The sequence below is a fragment of the Mytilus galloprovincialis genome, chromosome 8 (genome assembly GCF_965363235.1).
Source record: "Mytilus galloprovincialis chromosome 8, xbMytGall1.hap1.1, whole genome shotgun sequence".
NCBI classification, from domain to species: domain Eukaryota; kingdom Metazoa; phylum Mollusca; class Bivalvia; order Mytilida; family Mytilidae; genus Mytilus; species Mytilus galloprovincialis.
The window spans coordinates 9,277,815-9,293,259 of NC_134845.1; the positions used below are offsets into that span (position 1 = coordinate 9,277,815).

At 29.3% G+C, this 15,445-nt stretch overlaps 1 protein-coding gene across 1 annotated transcript in view; it reads right to left on the minus strand.

Annotated features, from left to right (window-relative positions):
- The window catches only part of LOC143085015 (protocadherin-11 X-linked-like), a 39,618-nt gene that overhangs the window by 16,084 nt on the left and 8,089 nt on the right, over positions 1-15,445 (minus strand). The window contains exon 2 of the mRNA XM_076261137.1: positions 11,425-11,495. The gene's annotated coding sequence lies outside the window, so the exon portion shown is untranslated. The remainder of the gene's footprint in view (positions 1-11,424; positions 11,496-15,445) is intronic.

Sequence of the window (15,445 nt, forward strand, 5' to 3'; positions counted from 1 at the left end):
TGCCATTTATCATATACTTTGTTGAAATAATCCACAATTTTATATCAAGTTCATTTTACAATATTTATTTTAGATCATTATAACCTAGGAGATATCATGTCTTGAGCTGTAGGTGTCATAATTATGTCAAATTCTACCAATTTATCTCCAACATTTTCTTTTTGTTCTGAGCATGAATTATTGACAGGGACCATGTAAATGATACAGGCCGAAATTGATAAATTCCAAACTCCAGCATGGAATATTAGTCACAGAAACAAAGAAAGCTCAAATTCTTACTGTACCTTTAATCTTCTTCAAAACTATTTCATTATTTGATGTAAATCCAATTTTTCACAAACTTTGTTATTTGTTTTAAATCTCCTAAAGTTCAATATCGGTATTATCAGTATTTTATTGGTGGTCAGTTTGATACTGGACCATGATACATGTATCACCTGTATTTTTCACCTGAGAGGTGTGAATATTTAACGTTATCTACGATCTAATCAACATAACTCCATTAATTTTATTCCTTTGTCAATATTAAATAATCTTATGTCAATCGTAGAAAACATCAAATAAAAAAAATTTACATATTTAATCTGGAACAACCTGATTCTTTGTAAAAATAAAATTTCTTGTCTTTGTTTCTCTCAAAGGAAATGTACACTTGACAGAAAATTGTGAAATTGTAAGTCCATGAGATAAAAGTGAAATTGATTGGGTCATCTGTGTTTTATTACCTATTATTTACCTATGCTAATTGGAATATGGATTTACATAGGGTCATCACAATTGATATAGGGGGATATCAATCTTAGGTTATAAATGTTTCTAAATGACAGAACTAAAGGGATGGAAGAAGGGCTGTTAAATAAATAAGTCCATCCTTAGGTTGAATCAATTCAGAATTCTTAAATAAAATTAGTCCCATTAGTGATATATAATTTCTGTTTTTCACAAAAATAAATAAGTTTCTATTATCGGGTACATTTAAAAAAAAATAATCATGATTTAACGAAAATTTAAGATTCTAATGTAAAATGTAACATACCAAAGCAATAGGTTTACATCCACAGTAAAGGTTAAAATAACTGTAATTTCAGTATTGTCTGTCCTTAAATAAATTAAAAGTTATCCCGAGTGACAGAAGGGTGGGTTAATGAAGTGTAGACATCACCACATACAATACTCCATCTGATCATTTGTCAATTAAATTTAAAATGATTATGAAATCTTTTTATCAACCATGTAATTAAAACTTAAAATTCATAAAAGATAGATAAATTAGAAATAGGAAGTCCACTGTGATGGACAATGGTGTGGACCGTGATAATGACCAGAAGGGACATCCGCTTTATTGGCAAGAAAATTGGACACAAGTCATTTCAAAAGGACAATTGTCAAAATTAAAAAGGATGGCAGTTGAATTTGTTAAATTATCCTTTGGAAACTTATAAATGAGTTCAGAAGTTAAGTGAAAAGTCTGTCATCATTAGAACTATTACTTCACACTTAAGATCAACAAATTGGATCTCTTATTGTTATGTAAGAATTAAAAAGTTGACTAAATTTTTGTTTCACATGTTCTTACCACTTGCTTTGAGCCATTGCAAACACTTAAAAATATAATTTAAATTGCTTGTACTCCAAAACAGGTTTAGTGCATATCAGTACATTGTCTAAGAAAAAAAGATGTAAACTTTTTGGTTTAGCGATTTAAAATAACATGTATCTGAAACCAAACAAATCTTGATATTCAAATACTTAAAAAAACTCCTATAAACTTTAAATGGTCAGCCAATAAGAAGTTATTTTACTAAACCCAGCATCAATGTACTTAACTATAATTTAATAAAATTCTTCCACCAATTATATGAATACATGCTTCATACCAGAACATGTCAGAATTACAAATCTGATGTCTAATACATTAACAAATCTAAATCTCCCCTAATACAGGTACTTCAGGGACTCAAGTGTTTACGTTAAGTCTACTTTATCCGTTACAAGGACCCAGAGAGTGAAAATAGCGACAAAACTCACAACCAAGTTTTTGCTTGTTTGGACCAAATAAGACTTAGTGAAATCTGTGTTTAATCTTTGAAGTATAGTTGATGTATACAAAGTTGTTAGTCTCACAAAATATACAAGCACATACAGTTTAACCCATCTTAATTTCAGGAGGCTCCTGACACATCGTAAAAAAAAAAAAAAATATAGTACAATATTTATATACTTGTTAATCATATTAGAAAAACCTTCAACAACTTACAAGTTTGTCATAAACTTATGCAATATTGTTAATTCAACTTTTGATTGCAGGCTAGCATGGGGTTTTAACACATGGAAAAACTATCTTTTTTTAACACTGTAGAAAGCTGAAAATAATTAGGTTTTTTTAAAATTTTAATTATGTTTTTGCATTGGAAATGACTGGAGGGATATTAACATGATATGAAAATAATTAACATGCTATGAAAACACGTTTAGATTACTTATAACCCAGAGTGTTTTTATGTAAGCAATGACTATGACATTCAAGGATCTAACTGCTCTAATGAGAATACTTTATGAAAATCATTCCTGAACATTGGAGAATATAGAAATTTGCACACCTATTTGTTCCAAATAGGATCATTTGTTCCAAATAGGATCATTTGTTTTTTTTATAATTACTAATTGAGTTTATTTTATGTGCTGGCCTGATTGTTAAACCTTATATATTATAAAATTTATTTATATAATTCAATGACCCAAAATTTTATATAGATATATTTGAAAACATAATATTATTATCGTAATTTCTGATTCAATGTAATATTCCGTATATTTAATGCCTCCCCTGATGTACAGAAGAAATATCACTTTAACAATTATTATATACAAACGGTAAATAAACGCTTCAAATTTTTGGTTTAATTAAGAACAAAACCCCATTAACAACTTACCATATTTTGTAATGAAATAATCTATAGCAAACTCCATTGCACTAAATCAGATAATTTACAAAATATTCTCACAAAAATTATCTCAGCATTGTTTCGGCCAAAATGACCAACTCTGTGTTATTATAAATGTCCAGGATTACTCATGCTGTGTTGAACTTTTGAAGAAGATAAAATAATGTCCAAACAATTCTACTGAATCAAAGTCTCAAGTCTTAAAAGTTCCTAGTTTGTTGGTAAAACATGACAAAATTACATCCAATCTGATATCGATGAAAACTTTTAAAGTTTAATGGTAATTTAACCTATTAAAATTCTTACTCAGTTATATCCAAATTATACAAAAGTCTGACATGACCATTGATGAACAGTCAGATACTGACCCATTTAAATGACCGGTAAAATTTTAAAATGATTACAAATTTGATGGATCAATGGTAGTAGAAGTTGAAATAGACAGATTATATTTAATTTGGAGGTAAATTTGTGATTGATCATTGACATTTTACTAAGTAAACAAATGTGTCAGGTAGAAAAACCACAGGTAAATTAGTTTTTATAATTAATAAATATTAAATACCAGAAAGTTGTTTAAACTAAATAAATATTTCAATATATAATATTAGATTTAATCCTTTTTGTTTGAGATTCTACCATGATACCTGCTTATAATTCAAGTTATTTGGGAAAAAGATTATACAGAGATTTAGCATCATCAGTCTTATAGATTTCAACCAATCAAAACCTCTTTAAGAAAAATTAAAACTAAATGCTTACTTTCATTTCAGGTCAAATTATATTTTTCTTAATAGATATTTTAGCTTAAGATCTTTAAGACCTGTACAATTTTTTTAAAACATTTCTTAACAACTCTCTACACATACACAGACCTATAGTTATTCCTTTAAGGGAATCCTCACTCAAAAGAGGGGGAGGTAGCAATTTTGTTGGTACTGATTCCCAACTTTAAAAAAAAATCTGTAATCAGGAACATGCTGATCAGGAAGAAAGAGCGAAGACTATTATCTATTTGAAAAAAAAGCAATACCCCCCCTCCCCCTTTTCAAAGTTAAATGGTTACAGGTTCCCTAAATAGTCAGAATAATTAACATCCTATTGACACTGGACATAATAAAACCTTATTAAACACTAGTCCTTTCCTCTCCCCCAGGTGTTGTCACTGGTCAACTTGCATAAAATGACCACTTCAATACAAGTTGTCCAAAGCTAAAGCAAACAAACAGTAAATTTACTGACAGTACCCCAAGTTAGCTCATCTATCGCTCCACCTTTTTGTGACAATGTTATTCTAACCCTGCTGGGAGTATGATGGCTGACAATGAATGGACGGACAACCATGAAATTAAACAATATTGTTATAATGTCCGTCACATCCTGTTGACTGATTGACAATGGTCAAGGATTTTAGTCATCAGTTTTAAAACCATTCTTATTTCTTCAAGCCATGATATAAAAAAAATGTCATCTAATCTCAAAGGAATATTATTTAGTAACATGTCTTTTCTTTTTCACCACTTTATGAAAATCAATTTTTGCATTAGTAGAATGATGCTTGAAGCATTATATTAATAAAAGTAGATTTCGGATCAGAAAAAGAAATAAGACGAGGATGCCAGCTTCTTTTGTGTTGGTTATTTTATCCGAAAATAATCACATTAATATCTTTAAACGTATAAAATTTTATAATAAAACCATTTTAACTGTTGAATAATTCTTTTAAGACAGATTGCAGACGAACAGCAAGAGATGCTTTAATTTTACAAATAACTGGCTTTGAGAATTTTGATTAGCTAATGAGGAGAAGGAAAATCTTATAGGACAGCTGAGTAAGCAAGGCTTTAACAACTAATCAAGCTTAGCGCCAAATATGGATGGCTGACTTGGTGAAAGAAACGTTATAATATAGTGAATCAAAACTTGAGACTTTTCATGTGGAGAGTATTCAATTGATAAAATGCAAAATGATAACGCTTAAATTAAAAAAGAAAATAACATAATACGAAACAGTTTAAATGCATCACAAAGTGTTGAGAAATAATAGTTTCAAGGTTCAAATTTACCTTCGTATATTAACTTCAATATTGTCAGTATTTAGTCCATTCCATATACAATCGTACAACACTAAGACTTTTTTTTGGACAATTTCAGAAAACTACAGTATATATCCTTCTGTTTACTGATTTAACAGTAGGTAATTACCTATCAAGTGATGATTATAGGTAAATAATAAGATTACAGGTATAATTACCTTGATCTGTCATACAAATATTGACTTGAAATGTACTCTGTAACAAGATTACCTACTTATCTCCCCTTTGATCAGTCAGATTAATCAGTTACCTCCCCTGATAGGTGTTAATCATTTACCTTAAAGTGCTAAAATTTAATTTAGGGTGACAAAATTCAGTTCTTACTTGCTATTGTCATAGATGATTGGATTTCCAACATCAAAGTTTGAAAATAATCACTATAGTATAATGTTTTAAATATAAATCTGAGAAGATTATCATGTTAGGAATTAATATTAGTTTTATCATTATTACCTTTCCTGAAAACTGATGTTTTCATTGGAACAATATCCCCTTTATCTAAGATGTAGGAATTAGAATTAGAAAAAAATTGTTTACAAAAATCATTGTCTACGTTAAAACATTACAGCTATAAAATATTATTCTAATGGAATAAAGACATTTCTCTACAACTCAATTATCTCCAAGACAAAGAACTATAAAGTCAAAGATTAAAACTCATCTTTAAGATATTGAAATAATTCATCAAAATTTCACCACACATGTGAGTTCCATTATTGCTCAGCTCATCATTTTAATAGAGATTAAACTACTACACTTCAAGATTTGTGGGGATTTTTATTTCATTTTATTAAGTTTTTCCTATTTATTATTTGGCTATAAAAACTAATAATATTAGAAAAAATGAATATTTAGGAACTTGAAGCATCAGATCAGAAGATCCTATTTCACAATCTGTAGCAAAACAAATTAATAACTATGGATATATTAAATTTCCATTTTTTTTCCTTTTTTATTTGAATCATATTTGATATTTTTTTTTATATATATAAAACAAGAGTTAAATTGGTATTATTTCAATGAGACAGCAACCCAGCATTACAAAAACACTAAAGTCTGATGACAACTTTTAAAAGAATAATTTCAGCATTTTCTACATTAAACAAAGTCACCATACGAGCATTTGAGTGAGCTTGTTTGAAGTGACTTATGCAAGGTAAAATATGGCCTATTAAGGACAAATATCTTACAAATTAAACATGGAGAGAGAGAAAAAGATAAAAATCTGATTTCTTCGGATAAGATTTAAATGATGATATCATCAGTAGGGTGTATAATAACTTACTACACAGGTGTTGTACTACCAAATGCCACCTGTCTGGGTGTTGTGGTCAGTTTTATAATGTCATTTGGTCCTCAGTAGGCTAAAGTAAATACGATTAGAAAATGACCAATGCTTATAGAGAACTAAATCTTTTGCTAGGGTTAATGGATTAATTCTTTTCGATAACAAAATGAAATTAAAACAAACAGATGAATCGTTCTTTCATTAATAGAAAAATTCTTTAACTGTTCAATTTTTTTTCTTTCCAAAAAGAGATTAGACTTTCAAGAAGATCTATAGTGCTTATTTATCTGTGTTAATCAGCTTAAACCACGTCTCTCAACAATAGAAACATCTAGTGGAGATTTTACCATTCAAATAAAATAAACATGATCAGATCTTTGTAAAACTTTCACCCAAAATGTATTAATACATATATTAAGACGCTTTAATAGACAACTTAAACAATAGCTGAATACAATCTATATATAAGGCTGATTTCAACAAGTAATTGTATCGTATGTCATGATAAAAATACAGAAAAAAAGAATTAAAAGAATGAAAACCATGATATATTTATTTTTCACTTTCTATAACCTTAATAAAAATCTGTAAGAAACATTTTTTCAATTGCAATAAATTATACTATGAAGTTTTTATTATACCGGTACTGAAATTCATTATTGTATTTTTTTCCTGTTTTTTCAAACCATTTCATGTTCAAAGGATAACAAAATTTGTGATGGAATAATATTTCTAATTAAAATTGGATTTTAACCACATTAAAATGTCAATCTATTCCAGTACAATTAGTTGGTGTCCCATTAAAGGCTAGGCTTACCTTTCTTTAGAAAATAATACTGTTCCACTATAAATTATATGCAATATATATCCTATTTAACACAAAAATATTCCTTCCATACTACAAGTGTAAACAAATTGCAGATGTCCTCTTATAAAAATATCTTCCAATTTCAATATAAAACTCATGTGATACATATGATCTATATTCAAGAAAAGAGAACTTGTCCCATTCTGAGTGAAAGATAAATTCATATGGCTCCAAGTCTAACCTTTGATTTTTGTATTAATCATGCCTGTTCATTTCCTCTACTTTGTTTTTTTACCTTACCACCTAATATGTTTCTAAATCACCTTTGTTTAATAGGGTAGTGAGTAAAGCTTGGTTAAGATTTCTATCTCCAATCTGATCGTGTCACATCAACGGTCAAACGGTCTTTAGGTACAACTTATTTAATTGTTTCATCAACAATCTATTTTGTTTATTTTTTTAACTTTAAAAGGAGGGAAATTATTTCTATTAAATTATTCTGTGAGGTGTTTTTGTATAAACTAAATAGATACTTTCCAGTATAAGTCACACACTTTGAATTTTAATGACACCAAACCCAACCAAAAGTTGTGACAATGAAATTTGGTTTCTTATACTTTTTGTTGTTAGTTAAAATTATTTCCGAATATTGTTTTAAATTCTACTGTGGTAAATATTAAGGAATTCGATAAATATTTCACCAGCTACATGGAAATCCTTCCATTATCCAAAAATACCCACACAATTAGATCGTAATCACTGTAATGAATACAATCTATCTTTTAATTATTATCAATTATACAATTAAAATACCTTTAATAACAAACACAGGTTAAAGACTGAGATACTTCAAATTTTAAACTGTCAGTCTAAGTTAAATAGGTATAATTGAAAATATATCTTTTACTAATACTATAAACTAAAAGTTGTCTAAATTGTCAATAAAAAAAGAATTTACAGTATTTTCTAACATCAATGATTAAAAGGAACTCTCAGGCTTATAAACAATTCTATATGAAACTGCAACTTTAGATCATTCTAAAATGACTAAGAGACTAAAACATTTGATATTTTTATCTACGATCAGAAATTTCATTTTCAAGCTTTTTTTTTCCAAATAGTTAGAATCAACAAAATGATCTTGATTTTTGTAATTTTATTGATTTGTCATGAACATTGTTATACTATGATAAAATCATCAGAATAATAGTATATATATGGTGGATTGCACACCTTTGTTTTACCTGTCAAAAGAATGCATGACCATTTCATTAAAGGTTGAAATGTTTGTAAACCTACTAACAGTTTCTTTTACTACACTTAAGTTATAAAGGAGAGCTATCTTTATATTTTAAAGAGCTTGAAGTGTCACAATAGCATTGTATCATCAAAAAGGAATTTGCATTTTATACATCGAAAATGTTTTAAATTCTACACTTTTCACATCTTTTTATTATCTTTATGGTCAACAAAAGTTTTCAAAATCACCCAAATGTCAATATTATATATAATAAAAATGTACTAATATATTAACAATATAAAGCGGTAAAAACTTTCTTTTGGCGGAGAGAAATTCTCCCATGTTCACATGTTCATCAATTTGTAATTTTGAGTCAATATGTTTTTGTAATGGCACCACCTTACATATATTTGACACGATAATGTTTGTGAAGTAAGTTGCTCAGCTCCTCCCAATACAGAACTCTTCTATTGTGAAGGTACAAAAGATACACCGTAATATTGGGAGATGCATTTATTAATGGGAATTAAATTTGGAAAGTTTTCTTTACTTTACAAAGGTGAATTGACAAAAATGAAATAGAATTGAGTACAAAGTGTTGAATAGGGATGACTTATGACTTTACCATATGGCAAGCTGGAATTGAAAGCTATATTTATTCATGAATACAGAATAAAATGTTAAAATCAAATATCATTTCAGCCCAGACATATTATTTGGAAGGAAAAACACTGCACAAGCTTTAAACTACCTAAATTTCATGATAAAACTTGGCCCTTATTTCATTTCTATATATACCATATACACAGCTGCATATACATGTATTAAAGTTTAATTTTTCTAGCACTTTAACATTAAATTTTTCACTTAGAAAAAAGTACAGATATCACAAACACAAAATTGAACAAAAACCCATACTATATGCATTTAGTAGCCAGCTTCTGTCTTTGCTACTGAAACCTGACTTAGGTGGACAGCTACTGTACTGAGAGACCTGACTGGCATTTTTTCAATATAAATTTAATTTCCTTCACACATTCATCAATTTGTCATTAATGACAGAAGAGACTGCAAAATTGTTCAGAAAATTCTCAAATAATTGTATTATTGTCCCTTTATAAACATCTGGATAATATAAACCATGGATTGCCATTCAGTGCCAACATACAAGATATCTACCAAGGGAGATAATCTATGTCCAAATGTCCAAAGGTCGTGTGTTACATCAATTTGATTCTATTTATATTGATGCTAGAAGATACTATGAAACAAAATCTTCTGATGCTATTGTTACTGCTTAATTCAATAAAATTCTGTAGAACTGAAATGATGTTGGTACCATTGAAGCGAACATCTCCTATTATCATCTCAAATTTATTTATTTATTTCCGTCTCATAAAAATAATAATGGTTAGATAAAAAAAATTAAGCAAACAAGGATATATACAATTCTTAAAGTGATTATACATCTAACTATTAAGTACAGATAGCAGCTAATGGTCCATTTTTAGAGTTGTTTTTGTTGATGGCCAAACTCAGAATTGAAACAAAAATGAGCAGAACTTACATTGGAATGGAATTAATTTTAGAACTGGAATCTCAATTTAATGTCCCTCTATTTGTTCTTTTAAAGAGCCGATAGCAATATGTTCCCTTTTGTAGACGATTTCTCCATTATACTATCTATAATTGATAACTATTTGACCTGTTCTGAGACAGATCTATACAATTTTAAAGACCTGCAGTTTTGCATCTTTCTTTTGTACAAAACGTGCATTTGTAATAAAAACTTTTATGGCAGGAGTTTTCATTAGCTGTTTGCCTTCAAACCTCTCCTTAGTCTAATTTAATGAAATTTTGTATAATGAATACAGAAAAGCAGATTCTTTGGATTAAAACGCATCAGGTGTATAACAACATTGACAATATGGATTCCAACTCTCTTCACATCATGGTTGTCAAGGACTGGAGAAACAAACACAAAAGAAATTTACTTCCCAGGTTCATCATAAAAAGTTTTATGTGTATTTTATATCTGGCAATTACAATGACCAGAAAGCAGAATTTCTCTTATTAGATGCAGATTTATCTTCAGACAGTAATATGGTGTGTTTTTAATCCTAACATTTATGAGCTATAAAAACCAGTATCTACAATTCTGTATTTTCTCTTTCTATCCATTAGAGCCAGGGGGAGACAATCTCACCAGCACACATCTCAAACTCATAAAACCTCATGAAAATTATAAACTATACCATTAAACTGTCATACAATATCAAATACAAATTTACCAGTTGGTATGTCTGATAACCCAAGAACAAAATAATAAAGATTATAGATGATAATGGTCATGTATTGTCTCCACATCTGTACCCACCCAGAGGTTCAAATTACTTTTACTTAAATGTGGAATCAAATATCGTAAGACAACAGAGTACCTATCTGCCAATGGTTTCTTTATCACCTCCTTAGTACCAATCTAAACTGGCATTTATACCCTACCCTCATGCTGCAGGAGAAACCCCATTAACTAAACGTTCTGAGTATGACAGGTTTTATACTGGTCACTTTATAAATCCATTCTGACTTTAAATGTTATCAAGGTATGCTGACAATGCATTAAATTCCAAAAGAAATTACAGGAATGTGTATTGATTTAGTCCACAGGATTACAACAATGTCCATCTAAAATCTTTCAAGTTAGCTATAGATATTATGTAATGAGCACATGATCCACCTCACATCAAATAACTGTCTACAAGACCTTTTAATCAATGACAAGGACCATGCAATAAAGTTATTGTTGTATACTTTTAAACTATTTTATACCCAGCAGTCAAATGGGAGCTATTAAAGAAGCTAATTTTGAAACAGATTTTTCTGGTCTGCAAGATTAAGATTTCTTTTTGCTGTAAAACTTCAACAGGAATGCTTAAAGCAATATAAGCTGTCAAAATGACTATGTATGAACAAAAAGGTAGCAAAAATAATGTTTTTTGCAAATTTCATCATTGATAATTTGTGTATATATGTGATAACTGGCTTACCTTCTATAAGTTATAGCTCCCTGGTTCTTGTACTGTCTGTCTCATCATGCCATGCCAAATTGTGTTCAGACCTGAAAAATTACACAGTCCATTAGATAACAATTAAATATAAAGACATATTTCATGCTTAACAATTTCATTTGACTTTCTATTGTCTTTGTGCTGGGTAAGACAATTGAACACTTTCACTCTTTACTATAGGGTCAGTCAAGTTAAACGTTTTGGTGACTGCTGAAATATAATGACCACGCTTATGTTTTCGTCATAGACAATAGTAATATGATATTTGAAACGTTCTGTTTTAAAACTTTATAAATTATTTTAATAAAAGACAACATTAAGGCTTTTGAAAAATATATAAATATAAAGTTAATTTTAGATCCATGCAAGTTAATTTGGCCATTTTGCCTCATTTTTAACTTATGTCTGCATATCTGACCATGTAACAGCTACTGTCTGTGTACTGGTCATTTGAAGCTTACTTGTATATCAAGGTCAAATTGCAGGCTAAACATTTTTTGAAATACATGTATATTTTAACACCATCTTATATAGGGTCAGAAAAACGTAAACCAGATTTTAACTTTTGTAACTCATTGCCACTAATCCAATATTATACAAAGATCCAAGTTGAGGATTAGAAATTTTATACAACTTTTCTTCAATTTTTACTTTACCCAAATCAATTAAAATTATTGATAAATACATTATATTTTCATAATAGTCATAAAAGATTTATTTCTAATGTTTTGTGGTTGAATAAATGCATTTTCCTGACAAGGAATATTGACTGGGGATACATTTAAAATTAATTACTTATTTCCTTAAAGTCTGGGTATTTACCATAAAAAAATCAAAAGCTTTGTCAATATCTGATTATATATGACACTCTTTCAATAATAGAAGTTGAATCCCTAGAATGGCCATAGCACTAACTATTCTTCTTCAAACAGGGACAGAATTAATTACCTGAAGTTGAAGGAGTCCGCTGTCAAAACTCAAGTCAAAGAGAAAGTGATAAAGCCATTGCAAAATTATTTCTATATCTTATGATGAATCTTGATTTACTTCTTATGCTTAATAGACTTTTCCAATATTGAAATGTTTAAGGAAAAAAAAAGGGGGGTGTTCCAACATATGTCCTCCTTCAAATGTATCGATCTTCTAAAAAAGAAGGAGGGGGTTCCAACCCCTGGAACCTTCCCCCTGGATCCGATTGGGCCCCTTATACATGACATTGTTAAAACTTGGGTCCCTTATATACATGACATAATTTTAAACCTAACAGAGAGCTCTAATAAAAGTCTGTATCAGGATTTGTTTAAGTTTTACTATACAAATCTATGATTGAACATTGCCACCAGTATCAGGTCAACAAAAAGATGACAGCTAGGTGACAGAGTTTGACTTATGACTATAATAGGATTAAATATAGTATCTATGATCAAGTAATCAACTAATTACTGGAAAATTACCTCCATAATTCTCAGTATGATACAAATTAATCTAACATTAGTGATAAATATCCTTATATCCTAGTTACTATGAGGTTACAGTTCCCTAAGGTGTCATTTGAAACACTTTTCATCAAGCACCTGTTCATTCAGTTAATTTGACCAGTAATTCAGAGAAAACAGCAGAATTTGTGGCTTGATATTGATATATTCTATGAATAAAAGGAACTGTAAGGCATTCATCAATGAGGCAACAACCCAACAACCCAATAACACAAATATTGTTAAATAAGTGGAACATAATGAGTTCCTGTCAATATAATACTTCCCTAAAGTAACTATCCCACTAAGTTTTTTTTGTCTCCCCAAAAAAATCCCCTTACCTAAATCTAATCATAAAGGAAATCTGCTGAAAATATCAAAACTTTAAAAGCATCGAATTAACAGGTCTTGAAATATATGGCTTTGTAAAAATAGATCACTTTACAGTTTAACCAGAAGAAATGATTGTGTAATATTGCACCTTTTTATGACTTTAAACTAGGAGCCAACTAAGGACAGGAAATAATTCAGATCTTACTTACAATTTTAGCTCTGCAAAGGCAAGAGAAATATTCAAATATTTTCTACCTAACTCAGAGAGTACACACTTTGTGCAATGCAGATCCAATAGTTGTCATCTATTGTATAATTATTAATAAAATTCAGGAATATCAATTTTAAAATATGAATTCCTTGCTTCAAAATTAATAGAATATGTCTATCAATATTAATGAATATTACATAATATTGTTATGAGTTCTACATGATACCAATTAACACCAGACTATTATTATTTCTATTTCTTTGTTTCAGAAGTACCTTGAAAATATAGTTTCATGTTGTTTTCTAATTGATTTTCACTTTATTTTAAAGGCTCTATTGCTTTTGAAGGACAGTACCCTGTAAAATAATGAATAATTGAAATACCTCATTAATAAAATTGATAATTATGTGTTATGTAAGTGATGTATGACAATCTTGCCAATAGGGAGAACAAAGTTTTTTTAATGTCACCCTGCAAGCATGACTATCATCTGTTAATGTCTAATTTGCATCATATCTACAGCTTTTTCTCTTTTTAATATTCATATCATATTTCTAAATGAGTCATAGATCAATGTCATGGGCCGGGTACACTGGAGCATTTTTTATTTTCTTTTGTACCAATTTAGCAAATGTAAGGAAACATACTTATACATACAGTCTGAGAACTAGATGTCATTTTATGGCTGTCTCTGATAATAGATTATAGTTTATTGGATATTTTTAATTGTCTAACATGTTTTAAACATTTCTAATTGTAAGAATTTAAAAGTTTTAAACTGGTGCTGCATCCCTTTGGTAAAGATTGGGAAAATTTTATCTGAACAAAAGCTGAAGAAAAGCTGAGCTCACCTGGCAATTGAAACAGATTTCCAAATTTTATCAGAAAATCACAAAAAAGTCCCCGCCAGCACAGACCTGCATTTGTTGTATGCATAAGTTTACAAAAATACAAACGTTGTTTGAGTCTGTTTTTGTTATCGTAAATGATGTTCGATCACCCAGAACACCTTTGGATGTAATATCACTCCGATATCAAATACTGATAATCTTATCTTTGGAACTTTACCGAAATATATATTCTATTAATACTGTAGTACCGTGTGCCAGGTTTTTAATTCTGTAATTTGGATCGATTGCTGATCATCATCTTATATATGTTCTGATCTTAATCTGATAGTCTATCTAATATGCTTTAAACTATGTCTTAATACAATCTTATATTCAATGTATACATCTATTTAAATTCTGGACATGATCCGAGAGCAATGCTGACCCATAGCATGTCATATAATAAAAGAACGATCGAAAAGGTCGAGTAAGGTAGAATTCAATGCATCTGTGATATAAAGATAGGTTTTAAAGCTCGCTGAACTGTAATACAATTCCTGTCCACCTCAAGTAAGACCGCAAATAGTGCAGTAGTAAAACTATGATGCATATCTAAACATTGATTGAATGACTGATGCATTGAAGTTATAAAGGTATAAAATATCTGATGATCTACTGTCAATATTAGGTAACTGTAGAATGATTATGTAATCCATAAATGATTATACATATTTACAAAAGTTTGATCAATTTTATAACTTTGCCAACAACTGAGACTATTATAACTCAGTGTGTCACTGACTGTTATGGTAGGCTCAGCCAATAATTATCACTAGACAAACCATTTCTAGGTATTGATAATACATGCAAATAGACTATTCATGTAAAACATTTGAAGTCAATAGGGAAAGGGGGGGGGGGCATTTCTAGAAAAATATGTAATAACCATGGAAGTTTTTGTAGTTTCAATTCGTTTGACTATATATACATGTATATACAGAAACTTTTGATTTTGATGACCTTCATTTAACCTGAAGATGAAAGTCTTATATTTGTTTGTTTGCATCATTTGGCTGTTGTCTGATAACTACTGCATCTTATTCTATTGAAATCAAAATTTACAAATGTTATATATAAATATTAAGTGAGAT